At 40.6% G+C, this 18,001-nt stretch overlaps 1 protein-coding gene across 2 annotated transcripts in view; it reads left to right on the top strand.

The window, feature by feature from the left end:
• The first annotated feature begins 2,658 nt into the window (after positions 1 to 2,658).
• The window catches only part of rnf152 (ring finger protein 152), a 60,570-nt gene continuing 45,227 nt past the window's right edge, over positions 2,659 to 18,001 (top strand). For both annotated transcript variants that reach the window (XM_084939806.1, XM_084939805.1), the window contains exon 1: positions 2,659 to 3,158. The gene's annotated coding sequence lies outside the window, so the exon portion shown is untranslated. The remainder of the gene's footprint in view (positions 3,159 to 18,001) is intronic.

Here is an 18,001-nt window from a genome sequence, read left to right as displayed (position 1 = left end):
ACAGGTACAGTAAAATCATCATTGGAGAAAGAAAGCAATGAAATTTGAGCTTATCCAAACCATAATCATAACCATAGTTTTACTGCATAGAATTAAGCAAACAGTGACAGAAAATAAAAGTGGGAAGGCAAAACTAAAACTTAAGTATAAACCTGGACTGAGACTCAAACATTCTGGGTAAAAAGTCTGACTTGAGCCTGCTTATACTCTGAGTGGATTACAAACAAGTAGAACAGGCCATCGTATCACTAACAGTCCATGTCCACAACAAAGTCCGCTGCCTGGAATGCATGTGTAGCTGGTGCACTGTAATGTTATTGGACAAATCTGCACAGTCACACAAACTTAGCAGGCATATGGATATCCCCACGAGCCTCGTGCTCACCGTCTAATGGCGAAATTGACATAACTTGAAAGTAAACTCAAAGCCAAATTCCACTTCCTTCCCTCCAATTATTTAAAAGAGACTTTTGTTATTCTTTTAAACTGCAACACACTGATCAGCCACAATATTAAAAGCACCCACCCAAAGCTATGATTATTACAGATCTATTGGTTATTGCTTGTGCATAACCATAACCATTCAATGCTCGCACTTTAGGCATGCTTGACTCGCTGCAGCCTTGTGTGGAGGTGTCACAACAGGAAACAAAGCAATTCTGAATGTTTCTTCATGGCTTTCTGCAGAATGTTTCATCTTTCCCAATTAGAAAAGAAAACGATCTCCCTCAGCATGATCTGGGAATCCTTATGCTCCCGAAGAGACCAACTTTCTTACAGGCTCTTGCCTCCAGCTTGCTTGCTCCAGTAGACATGGCATCAGAAGGACAGGCAGTGAACATATCCTGCCTATAATATGACAGAGCAGCCAATCCTTTGGGTCCTTGAGTTGTTGGGCTTCCAGGCTGGCACATCCCATGATGTGGTGGTGTAGAGTGTAGAGGACCCAATCTACAGAATGCGATAAAGTTGAACCATCTACCTACTCCAAAAAGGAAACACAAAGAGCAATCCTAGATTAAAACCACAAAGAAGAAGAAGAAGAAGTGGCAAAAAACAGACAAACAAGGAGCACAGGCTGGTAAAATAACAGACAATGCACTAAAGATGGAGGCAGGACTGTATTAATACATCTATATTGTTAGATTGGAAGCAGTAACTGAATGAAAACACAAGTAAAAGTGATGAAGATATTCAGACAGAGAGAAGTTAAATCTCAAAGCAAGGAGACACTAAAACAAAATGTAATTAAAAACAAATACGATGATTTGCAAATCTCATAAACACATTTGATAAATTTTTCTGAAAATACATTTTCAGAAAATTGTACATATCAATCGTACAGTTTTCTGAAAAACAGAAGGTCATTTTGAACAGCTGCTAGACGTAAATGGGCTTTGGCGCAGAGAACACAGCAGTGTTTGTTAGCATCCAATATTGATTTTCCACCTTGTCCCTTACACACAGAGATTTCTTCATATTCTCTCTGGATGACATTCAAAGTCTTGATTCAACAATTTGTAGATGGAGTTTTGCTGATTTTGTAAACCTCTGCCCATCTTTACTTCTGAGAAACTCTGCCTCTCAAAGATGCTCCTTTTAGACTCCGTCTGTAACTGACCACTTCCCATTTAACATAATTAGTTGCAAAATATTCCTCCAGCTGTTTATTTTAGTACCACTTACATTTCCAACCCTTTGCTTCCCCTGCTACAACATTTATGAGTTCTGATACCGCCATGAAATTCAAAATGAGCTAATATTTTAATGTATCAGTTTAAACATTTCATATGTTCTCTATGTTGTATTTTGTGAATAAAATAGGGGTTTATGATATTTGCAAACTGTTCCTTTTTTGGAACTGGTGTTTTTTGAACTAAAGCAGGACATGGAAAGAAACTAAACGTTCAAAGTGAAGCAGGAAGAAAGTAAAAGAGAAATACTGATCACACAGACAAGATGATTCAGGCGGGGAAACACTGAGGGAACTAAAAATACCACTTTGACCAAAACCTACAGTGCATGAAGAGAATTATCATGAAAAGGAATCAAGAATAAAAAAAAAATCATAATGACAAAAAAGAATCTGAACCACAAAACCCTAGGATCATGGATGCTCAGTCAAAACAGCCCTAGTGTTTAGGTGGGTGGTAGATCCATAGTTTGTAGTTTAATGTCAGCCACTACAGCTGGCAGTGTTTTTACAGTTGAGGTTCACTGGCTTATGACATTTCACAGCCGCCCTTATATGGCGTGACAACGTCCCGAGCTTCCTTGTTGTTGGAGGAGGCCGCCTGCTGGAGCTATACATGGAAATGGCACGCAAGTGAGCACAGCCTTTAGGAAGAAATGGATATAGGAGGAGATTTAGCTTGAAATTAATGACTGCGTGAATGGGCGATACTGGGCAGGCACTTAAAATGTAAAATGGAGGCCACTTAAAAAGTAGGACAACCAAGTTAAAGGAACTTGGGTAACCACGGGGGTTGTTAGGGCTTAAAAGGGGGCACAAATAAGTCTATGTGACTGGACTGGACTGGATGGGAGACCAGAGGTGAAACTGGGTCAAACATCGTGGGCTTTTGTGTATCTAGGGTTCGGATTAATTAATATAATAAGGCATGAAAGGAGCTGGGGGTGGTTGCGTGGGGTGTAGACATGCCCCAGCTTTTCTGAATGGCACTTGTCAAAAAGGACAGACTGTACCCCTCCTCCTCCTCCGGGCATCTGTTTCCACTTTAAAACCGCACATGCCTTTTGCAGAGCAGTTAGAGCCCCAGAGGAGCTCGGGAGTGCAGCAGGACCCGCATCACATCGCAGCGCAGCCTGTTTTACTCCGATACCTGCAGCCTGTGATGTATTTATTTATACACATTATTTTGTCTTCCCCTGACAGTGAGAGGGCGTATCCGCTTTGAGAAGGAGGCTGAGCGAGTACAGCGTGAGTGCAAGGAGTGGGAGGGCTGGTTGGAAACACGGGATGAAAACAGTGGAGAGCCACGCCGCCCACTAAACAAGCCGAAGCGCGTACCAACAATTTCGCAACCACCTCTTCTGCTGCTGCTGCTGCTGCTGGTGCCCTGCTTAAATCAACAGAGGAGCGGTGGAGAGCAGACATCCGCCGTCATACATCAGGCAGACAGAGGAACTAACAAAAGGTAAGCGCTGTGTCTCTCTTCCTCTTATCTCTTAAAATGGTGATTTGGTCAGTGAAGCCTGGTCTAAGGGGTTCGAAACACGGAAGAAACAAGTTATCATGAGGGAGAGGATTGCTTTGTTTTGTCGTGCAAAGGTAGGAGCAGCATCCCCGTTGTTTGGCTTTGTCTGCTCACTTTTGCGTGCGCATTGTGCTCGGTGATTCGCGCAACACGGAATACATGATAGTTACTTTATTTAGGTACTTATTTTAGGAAAATGAATATTTTAGCAGTGTGCACTTTTGCAAAAGCACAAGAAGTTCCTGTACGAGCGGATTTACCTTCCTCTTTGTTTCTTTATCGCACTTCCTTTGTGTTGTTATCAGGATCCCTGCGCCTTCATCAAACTGCCCTTACCAGTATGCACTTCGGTAATTGGGTCTGCTCAGCTTTATCTGCCCGCTGTGTTTACTGAGACTGCGAGCATTCATGTTTAAACGCTGATGTCCTCAAACACTGCCTGAATTTTATTCTGTAAATGGTTTTTAACAACCTACAATAAGTGAAGCGCCCCAGCTGTGCCACAGGCCATCCATGTTGTGCTTTACGCAGCGCTTGTTGTGCCTTTTCAGCAAGGATCATTTCATGAAACTGTGCACTCTGATTACCACTAATCTAAATGTAAACTTTGATCTAACCCAGTCTTAATCTTCCCTATGACATTGTCATTTATTTATTTATTTTTTCAGCTGCCAGACTTCATGCAGCGTTTAGGATGTTTGCGCTCCTACCTAATTTTGGGCTTTAGCTTAATTATCTGGAACTATTATCACAGTTTTATTTCCCTGTTGCGCAAATAATTAAACGTTTACTGCTTTATAACCTGTCCTCCCCCCCCCCTTTTTTTTTAACAACAACAACAACAAAAAAAATACACGCAGTTCAGTGTAATCAGTGTGTCAGGCACTTTCAGCAGGCGACAGTCTGTCAGCTTATCCAAAATGTGAGAATTTGGCTGCTAAATTTAATTATTTGAAAAATACCAAGAAGTTTGAACACCATTGTAAGGCAGTGAAGGATCCATTTCAAAGGGCCACAGGGTTGACAGTGAACTGTAGCCTTTTATATAAAGTTAAATTTAAAAAAGATGTGAAAAGAATCTGCATTGTCTAATAACCAGCAGGGTGTGACTCCTCTGGTTTCTAATCCATTGTTGAAATCTATGGGAAAACAGCCCCAGGCCTCTTGAGCCTGACTAACCACTTTCCTTTATGGGATTTACGTATTATTTAATATGATATGATGATTATTTATAAATTCTTGGTCACAAATTAGAGTAAAAAAGCAGAAGAACAGAAGGCATGCTTAAGAAGAGGGTTACTTTGTCATTAACAGGTCAGTGAGCGTACCGTTTCTTGTCATGCACTCGTCAATCTGGTTTCAAATTGCTAGGATGAATGCAAAAAAGCTTTGAAAACATGACTCCACAAACCAGTGCTCCAGGTCTGTTTGCAGTGTTGCTTACTATTCTTATCACTTATCATGTCAGTTGGTTGAGTTAGCACACTTTTAAATAAGTCTTATGTTTGCAGGCTAGCATTAGATTTATCAGATTGTTGAGTTGGCTCACTCCAAACAAGTTACATATTAGTTACTATAATAGCAAGTTGCTAACCTAAGTTAGCCACTTGAACTAGCATTATCTTAAAAGATCAGATATTAGCACTTAAATGTTAGCTTTGTCAGTGGTTTGCTATACAGGGTATATATATTAGTTTTATTAGCTACTCTAAATAGGCCACGTGTTAGTTTAGGTTGTTGAGTTAATGCTAATGCTAATTTGATTAAATATTAATGAAATAACAGTAGTTTTGGTAGATTGTTGGGTTGGTTCACGTTTATTAGATAACAGCTAGCATTAACTGATTCAGTTAAGCACATTTTTACCTGGTAGTTTCTACGTAAATAGTTGGAGTGGTTTAATTTTGTGTGCAAAAGTTCTCTTAATTCAGGCTTATTAAACAGTTGGTGCAGCTAGGTCCAGGGCCTTTTGCCTGGTTATACCTGCCAAACTGGCAGGATTTAATGTTAATGACATTAATTGAAATGAATTAACAGTGTTTATCAAATGCTGTTTAAATGAACAGGGTTTGCCGTTGGTGACTCATCAGGAGATGTTGCAGAGCAAGCAAGTAGGCATGGTACAGAAAAAACAGAATATCAGACTGAGTGCAGCAGGAGAAATGTTTAACTTTAAGAGTTCATTCAGTGCAGTCATCCTGCCTTACACTTATATTATTAAAAGACAAAATATCTCCCCAAGTTACAGTTTTCATCTATTGGCTCAAACTAGCTTTACATTGCTGCAGTTTTGTTTCTTCTTTGTCAACACCATCTAATTAGAAGTTGTTCCTCCAAACAAAAGCCACATGTATTCATAAGTTGCTTTTTTACTGGGAAGAGTTGTGGTAACCCGTCAACCTGCCTGAAAAGAAAGTTTGGCAGTGAGAGTCAAAACAAATCTGATTGTACTCTGTACTTGAAATGTGATGGATTTGACAAGCTTGGTCAAACAAACCAAACAAAAACAAACCAAAAAATGTACATGTTCTCCTCTCACAGATTTGGGCTTGCAGTAATTTAAAAGCTGCTGAGGTATTTCACAGAGACATTGCGGTCTTTGTTTTAGGCAAAAAGAAAAGTCTGGAGCTGCAGTTTAGGTGTATCACTTAATTCAAGGAACCAGACGTGCCAAATTTCATAGTGCTTTGTATGTGAGAAATAAACACACAGAGTGAAAATCTCATAAATCTTAGGAAGTAATGCAAATGGAATGTTTTGGTTTTTTTTTTTCTCCTCCGGTTATGTGGTCATACTAGATGGTCAAAAGTATATGGACAGGTTTTACGTATACTAGTTTGGACTAAAGGGAAGCCTTAAAGATGACTTGCTTTGCTCATTTACAGCTGTGCATTTTCATCCTTGTTTGTCACAGAGTGGCTTTTCACGCACACAGTTGAAATTAATCTATATTTGTCTTCCTCTGGTCCTTGTCGCAGCCCCCTTATAAGCCAACTTTCTTTTTAGTAACAAATCACAGCGATTTTAACAGACTTTCAAGGGAACAATGTAACATCTCTGCCCTACATTTCCATGCAGTCCTTGTTAGAAGTCCAGGTTATGCAGAGTCGCACACTTCAGAACCAGTGCGACTAAATCTCTGGGGTAATATGTCGCCTTATATCACCAACACTTACCAATATTTACTTGGCTTCATCCAGCAGCTGCCTGCCTTCTGCGAGCAGTCAGAGGGAATGAAGGTAAACACTGCCTTTAAGTTTGCTGAGGCAAGGATCCTTAGAAACATGCACAGCTTTCAGACTGTCCTCTGGAGAGCCTAACTCGTCCTGGCATCTTATTCCAGCTGCTTGTCTCTTTCTCTGCTCTTGGGTAGACGTTTGATATTTAACATCATAAAATGTTGCACGTTCATTCAGTGTCAGTTGAAACGGGGAGATTATTTTCAACCCTGCAGGTTAAGGTTTTTGTAACAGCTTGCTGGTACTGGGTTTTTGACTTCAGAATTATTTACGGCATAGATTTACCAATGCTCACTGAAAGATTCCTCACAGGTTTTTTATTCATATTTGCTAGAATAGCGCCACACAGTTTCTACACATCCGTGATGTGATATTCCCATTCCACCACATCCCAAAGATGCTCCTTTGGATTGAGGTCATGAGTGACCGTGGAGGTCACTGGAGGTCAAGTGAGGGTCGTCATACAGTGAACTCATTATCATGTCATGATGCTCAGCTTGTGCGGAGTCCAGAGCGTGCCTAGAGAATATCCTCCATGATCAGACTGAACCACTCATACAAGGAAGGATGGATCCATGTTTTCATGTCGTTTATATGAAATTCTGAACCTACCATCTGAATGTCGGAGCAGAAATCAAGACTCATCACACCAGGCAATGTTTATTTCAATTTTCTATTCTCCAACTTTGGTGAACTTGTGTGAACAGCAGCCTCAGATTCTTCTTAGCTGACAGGAGTGGTCTTCTGCTGCTGTAGCCCATCTGCTTCAAGGTTTGAGGTGCGCTCAGAGATGCTCTTCTGCAGGCTGTGGTCATAATGAGGTGTTATTTGAGTTACCATTGCTTTCTGTTATGTTCAGAGCTCTAGCATGAGTAAGATATTTTCATCCAATGAACTGTCACTCACTGGATATTTTCTCTTTTTCAAATCGGTCTCTGTAAACTCTAGAGATGGTTTTGTGTGAACGTCCCTGTACATCAGCAGACTCTGAAAAAACTCAGACCAAGAACCATGCAACATTCAAAGTCACATATATCAGTTTTCTTCCCCATTCTGCTGCTCAATTTGCTCTTCGACAGGTTATTTTGACCATGCATTGAATTGCTGCCACATGATTGGTTGATTAGACATTTGCATTAACAAACAGTTGAAGAGGTATGCATTCACAAAAATTCAACAAATTGCCTACGCATCAAACCATGAGCAAAGGCATGAGCATAACAACTGATCTTTGATCCTGTATAGCTCACAGGTGCCATGCAGCCCTGCCTTCTCGTGTAAATTTTAACATGCATAAATCACAAACTTGCTTTGCATTTTTTTTTTCTGCACCTACACTGATTGGTGAGCCACAGTTGGAGTTTGCAAAGATTCTTTAGTCTGACACATTTGAGTTGGTTAAATATGACAGGTAGTTCAAATTTGAGGCATTTGATATATCAACCTGATGCTAATGCAATATTAATAAACATCTTCCTTAACCAGATATTTTTCCCCCCTTGTTTCTGTTAGCTCTCTGGGGATCTTCAGTCCAGCGCTCTGTGCTCCCTCCATACATCATTTCTCTCTTTTTTTTTTTCTCTTTCCATTTTCCAAAAGTGCACTTCCGCTGTCTCCTCCATTAATTTCTCCTCTCCCAGGACGTTGGCAGGTCTGCTTCCACCTTTCCCTCTGCTTCATTTGCATCTTGGCTCCACACGGCTGCCCAAGTGTTTTCCGGGAGTCAGGTGGCTAATTGGTTCCCATCTGTTGGGAGAAGGCGGCCTTTACGGGATGGTGGGTAATTTGTGTCAGGAGTTTTACCATATTGATTGAGTTCTTTCCTTTTGTTTCCTTTATGCTGCCTGAGCTCTGTGTTGAGTTGCCTGTTTTCTGCTGCTCTGCCTTTCATAGAAGTGAAGACTGTTCTCCTGCAAGCTTTATTTTCACTTGTTTCTGAGGAGAAGTACATCAAGGCTTGTGCTTCAATTTTTGGCTGCTTCTGTGTGTTAATAGTTTCACAATCCTTATCTGCAGCATGAGTTTCTCTCTGTGTAAAGATAACTCTGAGAGGAGGAAGTGGTTGGATCTAGCATGGGCCCAGCAAACCAAAACAGGAAGTGGCAGGAAACACTGAAACGCTTGTTGAGACACACGCGAGAGCCATGAAAAGGACATTTTGTTTACTTCGGAGCTACCTGAAGTCGGGGACATAATTTCACACAGCAGCCCAGGAGACTGCTGGCTCTCTTCCATACAGCACTTTACTGCAGCAGTTTAACATTCAGTATTAACAGAGATGACTGTGTTTAGCCTCAGGGGGCTGCAAAGAACCAGCATGGTGAGGGGTGAGGGCGGGGGGAGGGGTGGCGGTGTCTGGGCTGAGTTGTGATTTGCCAGTGATGAGCCAGTGTGGGCGAGCGACAGACTGACTGCAGTGTTAAGTTGGAGCGTTGCAGATTCTGTGATAACTTACCAAATGATGGGGTGCCTGGCAAGGACGAGATGCTCTCTGGTTGTGCCCCAAAGCTGTTGATTTGGTGGATGCATGACTATTGGCATATTCTCCCTTAGTGGTGCAACGGATCAAAAATCTCACGGTTCGGATCGGATCACGTTTTTAAGTCACGGATCGGATCAATTTTCGGATCAGCAAAAAAAGAAAAAAGAAAAAAATGTAACATTTACTTATTGAAGTAGTTTTCTGCCTGTTAAAAACATTCAACTCAAGACTCATTCCACGCAATTATTAAAAAAAATTATGGTACAATATAAGGCAGTATAGGGCTTTGTATCTATCACTCAATTCAATTCAATTTTATTTATAAAGCGCCGAATCACAACAACAGTCGCCTCAAGGCGCTTTATATTGTAAGGTAGTCCCTACAATAATACATGCCGCTCATTATATCGCACTCTGCTGTGATATAATGAGCTGTCATGGTCACGTAGCTTTCCGTTGCCCTGGAGGTCCACCCATTTGTAGTAGTTAGAGCAATAGAAGATGCCTGGGACAGTTCAGCCATAACTTTAAACTTTTCCTGCTCATACATGCTTGGAACGATCTTGCCACTAAAGTGGACGCGCAATGGGATATCATAGCGTGGCTCAAGCACGTTCATCATGGTTTAAACCCCTTGTTTTGCACAACGGAATACGACCTCCCGTCTGCAGCTAAACACCCCAATAGCTTTTGTAATAGCTTTAGCCCGGTCAGACTGGGCAGCAAAGGGCTACTTAAATACCACAAACTCCTCTGCTCCTCCACTTGGACCGCTAGCGCTGGCCATAACTATCGCTTGACAGACCCACCACGCGCACCATACACATACTTTTTTTTCTTCTTTTTCAAATCTTCGGATCACGTGCGTGCCAAACTGTGGAGTGGGATCGGTTCGGATTACGGATCAACCGTGATCCGTTGCACCACTATTCTCCCTCACTATCATCGCCTCTCGGCTGTATTAACTTTGCTAACTTTGCATTTGATATGTATTTTTAGTTTTCATTCAAAGGTTTTATTGCAGACAAGTTGCAACATCTGGGCCACTTGATGCTGTGTTTGTAAGAATATCAAGCATGTTTGTCATATTCTATCTTTTGAAGTGTTTTTATTGCAATTATGTAACCAGTAATATAGTTTTGCTGTGTGGTGCAGTTAGTCTGCAAACTCCAAGCCCCCCCCAAAAAGCAGTCATTATGTAAGTGCAAAAAACTGTAGTTCCTTTAGTGGCCACTGGAGTCAATCCCAGTAGACTCCCATTTATACGAAAGTGGTTAAAGCTTAAAAATTAATGTGATTGATGCTTTGATTTAGGGCATGGGCAGCTGTAGCCAACCAGTGTGTTTGGCTGATGGAGTGTTTTTAAGAGTTGTAATATAATTTTCTGTGAGGTAGAGAACATCCAGTAAGTTTCAGTTTTAGCGAGTAAATTTCTAGTATTTTATTTATATCCTACTAATCCGCGTCTCTGTGTGTTACAACTATAAGTTTATAAATGCAGGTTGGCTGTGTTTGCTGATAACTTGGCGCTCCTCTTGTCCAAATATGGGCACATCTAGCTCCCAAAAACCCACATAGAAGCAGCCATGATGCAAACATTTAAGTACAACAAACAAAGTTTGCTGAGTAACTGGTTTCCTGTTCAGTATTCTGGAGTCATATGACTGCTAACCACATGATGTTGACTAACTTTAAGTTCCCAAACTATAATAAATACGACGTGTCTGGGAAGTATTGACAGGTGTCTCAATCTGGTAGATAAAAAAAAGAGACCGCAAACTGAAAAATGCCACCAGCTACAGGTTGAGATGGCAGTCGGTTTGTATTCTTCTGATACATCAGTCGCCTTCCTTCCCCACTTGTGAACATGTGTGCATCACATCCTGTCTCTGTAAACCTGCTAGAGTGAAGTTTTATGACATTTTATTAAAATTACAAAGGCACAATGATGAAATCCATGTTTTACCCCCTGAATGTGAGTTTTCATTGGAAAGTATGAGTTGCTATTGTTGTATAAAGACCTTTTTCACACTGCACATTCTGCGTCTTCATGTTATTAATGTAATGACTGAAAAAGCATTTGTGTGTTTGTGTTATTATTAAAAAAACTGAACAAGATTAAGTGTTTTCAGGAGACATTTGCATAACAAGAAGAGGGAAATAAACCCCTGCCACAAATTAGCTTCATTTAATGTGGATCTGAGTACCAAACAAGCGTTTAGGGAGAACTTTAAGGTTATAGAAAGATTTTAAGAGCCCACTCATTAAATATTCCTTGCTTAAATACCTTTAACTGTCTGTTTTTAATGGACCTAATTTGCAACTAAACAAACATTTGTGTCAGGTAATTTTCTTTTAGTCTCTTAGCTGATTGCTTTGAACGTATTTGGCACCTTTTTTATGATTTTGTTTTTATTCTCTGACAGAAAAATTAAAACATTTCCTCCTTTATTACTTATTTTGAAGTGTCCCTTTTGAGATTTCAGCAGTACTTTATGATCTACATTACCTTCATATAATGCTTAAGTATTAGATTACTGTATGTTTTCATCTCCTGCCGTTACCTCTGACTGTTCAGGACGAGCTCTCAATCACTCTGCATCTGTGTGTTTCTACTCATAAAGTTCATCACACCATCCTATCTGAGAGAGCCGCCGGTGATGAATCAATTTCAAGCTCTTTTTGAGAGCTTCCCGACACTCGGTGGGGTGCCAGTGTTGACCTTGTGTAATGAGGGAAGGTTTCCATATCTGCAAGTTATACAAGTTATAAAAAAAAAAAAAGTGAATAGCATGAGGAGATGGTGAATGGTGCACTGCTTGGGTAAATTTAATTTGCCATAAAAGAAAAAGGAAAGAGGAGAGAAATGATGAGCTGGCGTGTGGCAGTAGAGGGAAGATGAGAGAAGTAAGTGACATTGTTAGAGCACCACAAATTGAGACGCTTTCAGAGAATTGCACACATCAGTATGTTTTAATGCCGTTATCGTTTTTACTTTCCTGATATCAAGGATTTGATTGCTTGCACCAGGCTTGTGAGCTGATACCGCCGTGTTTCTCCTTCCCGCGGCCTGACAGTCGATTTGTTTAGCTGCTGTAATCTAAAATGACTTGCATGCATGCATAGACTCGTACATCCATCCTTAATGACACCATTTAATGCTTTTTTTTTTTTTTTTTCCCCTTTGGAGGAGTGCTGTGTACCTGTGGCCACGGATTCCTGAAAAGGATCCAATTTGATTCAATCACACTCTGTCCTGGTGTTCCTGTTGTTTGGTGGGTGTCTCTGCCAATGATGGATTCAGTTATTTCCATTCGCGGGATGCATTGTAAACGGTGACGAATGGTGCAGGCTAATGCATCATGTGTTGTCAAGGAGAATCATTTACCTTGCCTTCACAATCCATTAAGCCGATGAGAAGAAGAAAAGTTGGATGTGCAGCTGTGGTTTCTCTCTGACACTGACAGAAGATGGACTGAACGGGATCTGTGGATTCTGCAGTTTATATGTAATGCGCGTGCCATTGTGAACATTAAGTTCAGTGTATGAAATGCAGTTTGATGGCTGACGGTTCTTTACATTTAGTCTTTGCTGAAAATTGGCTCCAAAACAAATGTTGTGCTGACTCTACTTCAGCATCTGATCAGCTCGAATGTTGTGTAGACTTCCGTCTTGGACTCTAGCAAGGAAAAATATGTGTACAAAGTATCTGATATCCAAATCTCGCTTGTTGAGATTTGAGCCTGCAAAAACCTGAGCTGGAGACCATAACTTATGCTGTTGTTCCTGTTGGTAAGGTGAAGAGTGTGACAGGTACAGTACTGTGCAAAAATCTTAACCTGGACCTTGTCTGCTTTTTCACATATTGTAAGTCCAGGCCTTGTACTTGATCTTTTTCTGATGATGTTTCTTTTTAAACCGACATTGAAGGGTTTGCTAGATATCATACTGCTGTATTATCCATCCATCTAGAACATAGGTGTCAAACTCTGGCCCGCGGGCCAAATTTGGCCTGCAGCCTAATTACATTTGGCCCGCGAAGCCATACCAAATTACTATTAGAGCTGGCCTACTGGTATTATACAGCTAATATATATATTGTTTAGTATTAAGCTTTGCTTGTTCCATATTCAGTTTTCCAGCAAAACTTATTTGAGTCCATAAGAAAATATTCATTCTTATATCTGGAGGAAGATTTTTTTTTCAATAAATATTAATGTTAGCCCACGACTTTGTTCCAGTTTTGAATTTTGGCCCACTGTGTATTTGAGTTTGACACCCCTGATCTAGAAGCTTAAAAAAAAAAATCAATACATTTTTTTATACAACAGAAAAGAAATGAACATTGTGCTTATTCTTTTGTAATGGAAATGAAAGTGAAAGAAGAGCCCATTCTCACTCCCGGGGCGTAGCATAGCGACGTTTTGTCACGTCCCGTGGCGTTCCCGAGGAATGCAAAAGGTGACCTTCCGCGTTGTTATGGTCCGCGCCGGGTTATGGCTGAATTCCAGTGGAATGATGGTCCCGCGGTAATAGACGTTCCAGCCGTAACCTTATCCCTAACCGTAACCGTAACCTTATTCCTAACATTAACGAGACGTTAAATGATGTAAAATAGTGTTTTCCAAAGCGATTTGAAGAAAATGAACGAACATGTGTAGATTGAGTCCAAACGGTTCTCATGTGTTCTCCTTTTTCCAATGTCGTCATTTAGGAACGTGTTGGGTACCCGAAAACGTAATATGTTGACGATTTGTCACCTAGCGTAAAATGTTATGCTTTGGGAAAGAAAGATGGTGAGAGGTAAAGCATTCAAATGCAGCTTACTGTCACTAAGAATGAATTGTGGAGTTGTTGACTCAAGTGTTAAATGGATAACAATATATTCATTGAGACAAGTGCAGGGTGCCCATAATTAAACAAGTCATCATCAGCTTTCTCTATTGTGTTAGCCAAGGAGAGCCACTTTGTTTACATAATTATTAGAGAAGAGATAATTTGGCACTTGTGTTTGTTTAATGGTGGTCCGTTGACCCATACGGCTTGATCAGGCAAGCGCTGGACGACTAAACTGTGTCGACGGAGTTAACGATTGGGCTGACTTTTTCTACGGAGCTGCCATATTGTGACCACAGAAAGTGATTTTTATAGTGCTTGTTCACTATTTGAATACCCCCCTTGTAGTTCCTGGGGCAGGTCCACCTACTCAGCCATGCTTTTTTAATAAGTTGGTCTCCCACAGTGATTTAGCCACAGTGTCAGGCAGTAACTGAGTAAAATATTCATATCTGCTGCCCTTTCTCTGTGTACCCAGGTAGCGACCTAGTGAGCATTTGAGATGCTTATTTGAGGAATTATGCAGCGAATGCTTCATTTATATATAATGTGGGTGGCGGTGCATGTCACAAACTTTGGTAGTCGGGGTTGCTAATCAGCTGAGAAACAGTCAAGCTGGGCTTCTTCTCACTGATTTGACAAAGGGCTCAGGCCCAAATGACCTATTACCTACTGATTATTTGGTTATAATGCAATCAACTGCTGGCATTCATGTTGCAGATTAGCAGAGATATCTCACCCATGCCTTAATAGGCCTGAACTGTAGTAAAACCCAAACCATGTCAAAATCTTTAGGTTTAAATGTTTTAGGTGATTATTGTAAATGCATTTTAATTAGACACTATTAGGGATACTTCCAAAAAGGATTCTTTGCATAATAATCAGACATCCAAGGGCTGATTCAAAATATGGTCTGTAATTCTTCAGTTATTTTTAGGTCAATAGTGTCACTTTAGTGAAAACCATATAAAAGCAACTTCATATTCCAAAAAGACATCTATAGTAATATGACTCCTCAGTCTTGTAGTTTGATCAACTCAGCAAATATTTACTAGTTTTCCTCAGTTTCTCGGTCAAATGATAGCGATGGAGGCAGTTTCAGGCTTCACAGCGAAACTTTGCCTGCTAACGGTGACATCACCATGTGTGATGTCACTACATCCATCTTTTATGTACAGCTGGGGCCTCAAACTCTAGTCCTCCCCCTTAAATTTACTTGAGTACAGTTAGGGGTTGCCACTTAAGCATGCAGTCAGGTTCTATAGTCTTACTAATGACCTATTAATTTTATTCAGGTGTGTTGCAACAAAGACACATGGAAATGTTTAGGGCACAGCCCTCGAGGACTGGAGTTTGAGACCTCTGATGTACAGAATGTGGTCTCACACAAGATTTAAAGCCAGCACACATAATATTAGATCACACAGTATTTTTCTGCACTTCTTTTTATATTATTGAGGTACATATCAGCCCATGAGTTTTGTGTACCACTGTTGAATTTTATTCAAACTAGATGTCATCCATTTCAAAGTAACAGCAGCAAAAAATACAGAACTTCTTTTTTTTTGGTAGATGTTTTCTCCTTTTTTGCTCTTTTGCATTTAAATGCGAAGTATCCACATGTTCTTTGCAGAGCAGTCATTGTAGTGCTAAAAAAAGAGCGAAGGGCTAAAAGCAAGATACCATCGCAAGGGTTGAACTGATGTCAGTAAGGTGTTAATAAATGCATAATTAAGTTTTTAAGTGTGCAAAGCTCACTTTGCGGTGCTAATTGTTAATGGACTGAATTGAGGAGCTTTAATAAAACAAGGGTGTGTTGTGCGATTTGTGAAATGATCCAGATATGATTGATGAGCTGGACTGTAAATGGTCGATTTACGGTGAAAGACGTATGTCCTGAATGCTGGGATTTGCATGATGAGATGGCATCGGCTGGCGTCGGGGTTGGGATTTCAATGTCTGAGGCAGACGTTGGAGGATTGATGGATGTTTTGTATTGGAGACGTATGAGGCTGTGAAGCATTGTTGAGCTGTGAAAAATCTGGAGCGCACAACTCTCCACTGTGCAGCGAGTGATGTATCGAGAGCTGGCAAGACGCCCCTGGGAGTCGTTCATTGGGCAGTTCAGGCGACGTGACTCTACGCCTCACTTTTTGACCTTTTAATGAACTGCAACCAAAGGACTCGCGAGTTTATGCCCTGCTCGGCTCAGGTGTAACCACTGCTTGTCATGTGACCTGTTTTTCCATTTTTATTTAAAGCTTGACAGATTTCAACCATCCGTTCTCCGGTTGGGCTGAAGCCTCGGCTTGCTCGTCACGCAGCCGTGTGCTCAGCATCAGCTAGACACCTGACCCACTTTTCTTTTATTCCAACATCTGGGGCCGTCTGCCTCGATTTGACGCCTCACACATGCCTTCATTATTCATTACGTGTGACAGCTGCTCTTCATGAAGGCATCATGAGAGAAGAAGTATAAACAGCAGCAACATATGGTGCCTTAAATGATGTTACAGATGCTCTAAAAAGATAAATAATAAACAAACAGAGGGTTTATTTTTTCTCTTTATCTTTATCTCTTTGCACACACATCTTATTTGACCGGGGGACTGAATTAGAAAGCCATAACAGAAGCTAAAAATTAGGCTTCTGCAGTTGTTCTGTGTATTTTGTTTTTTCATATTCTGTGCCAGGTTCTGGCAAACTGAGGCCCGGGAGGTGAGTTGTTAATGTTGTTGTTGTCCCGGGAAATGTGCTTTATTTTTTTCAGGGTGACCTCTCCTTTTGAACCTTTTGGAGCTTTTTGGGGGACGTTCTGTGGAAATGGCTGCATGCTGTTTTGTGTCTGTAGGGTAGAGGAGTCACAACGCACTCCTGCTGTGATTGAGTTTTTATTTTTTTTTCCTCCTCTTTCTTTTTTGTACGTAGGACAAAACCCCAAAAGGCATGCAGCTTGATGGTGCAAAGGTAGGAGGAAGAGAAGATCAGTGATAACAGAAAGTTTAGAAGAAGGGCACATAAAAGGTAGATGAGCAGCAGGGGCGTGCATTTGATTTTTAATTATGCTTGAGACATAGCTCCAAGTCCATCAGCCCAACTCTTTGGTCCTGGGTTGCATAGCTTTGAACCATTCCTTGTTACTAGGATACCTGGTACCATATTTTGGAAGTTACTTCAAAGTTAATACTATGGTGACGAGCCTGCAGAGTAATAACCTGCTGTGTCTGTGAAGCTGAGAAAATATTCATACTAAACCTACAAAATATTTGACTTTAATAACCAGGTTTGAATTTAGTAAAATAAAAGTGTCTCGAGAGCTGTCATGATCAGTAGGATGGTCCGTAACAAAGGATAAGACTGATGCTGATAAACTGTAACTTCATGTGACAGCTCACCTGTCTAGCGTGAAGGAAAGTAACCTTCACAGTCTTGTTTAATGTTAGCTCCTGAGTGATTTTGCCCTCGATGTCCGCGTTCATCAGAATGTCAAGCCTGTATGCTAAATGTTTCACTCTCTTTGCAGCAAGCTTACCAATGTAAGGCTTAAGAAATGTTAATATATAAAATGCTATAGATTAACTTAAAAATATAGAGGTGGTTGGCACAGTTTAAAAGTGATTTTTGGCATTAATTCAGATGATTTCATAGGGTAAAATTGGGCATAATGAATACAAAGGCAACTGATGTAAGACAAAGTAGGAGACACTGTCCCTATTCCTGGAGACCTTGTGCATCGAAATCTTGCATATGCACTTTTTTTGTTTTGCAAAATTACCATTGGATTTATTAAATGTGCACACTGGCCTAGGGGTGGGCAATATATTGTATCTACTAGATGTGTTTGGGACTGCATGTAATTTATTCAGGGTTTTGTTTTTTTTTTTTTGTTTTTTTTTAATCCCACATGTTGCGAAGGCATCACTAACTCCCCCCGCCTAATCGGAAAATGTTCTGCCTGCCACACTGAGCTGAGCATACGTGTTTACCAGATAGGGAAAAAAAAATGGCAACAACAGCACTTTCAGATGAGCGAGGGAATGAGACTAACTGAAGAGGAGTCAGATGAGTTCAATGATCTGGCAGTGGTTTGGATTTCACAAGAAGAATGTTGAACAAAATGTAATAATTTTCAAGAAATGCCATAAAACAATTTTTGTTAAAGGTAAGAGTACCATGAATTTATTCTACCACCTGAAAAGTCATCCACTGCAAAATGAAGAATGCTT

The sequence above is a fragment of the Perissodus microlepis genome, chromosome 9 (assembly GCF_051167445.1).
Source record: "Perissodus microlepis isolate ML-2025 ecotype Zambia chromosome 9, ASM5116744v1, whole genome shotgun sequence".
Lineage (NCBI taxonomy): Eukaryota > Metazoa > Chordata > Actinopteri > Cichliformes > Cichlidae > Perissodus > Perissodus microlepis.
Note: the sequence above shows the minus strand (reverse complement) of the source record. Positions and strands in the feature narration are given on the sequence as shown.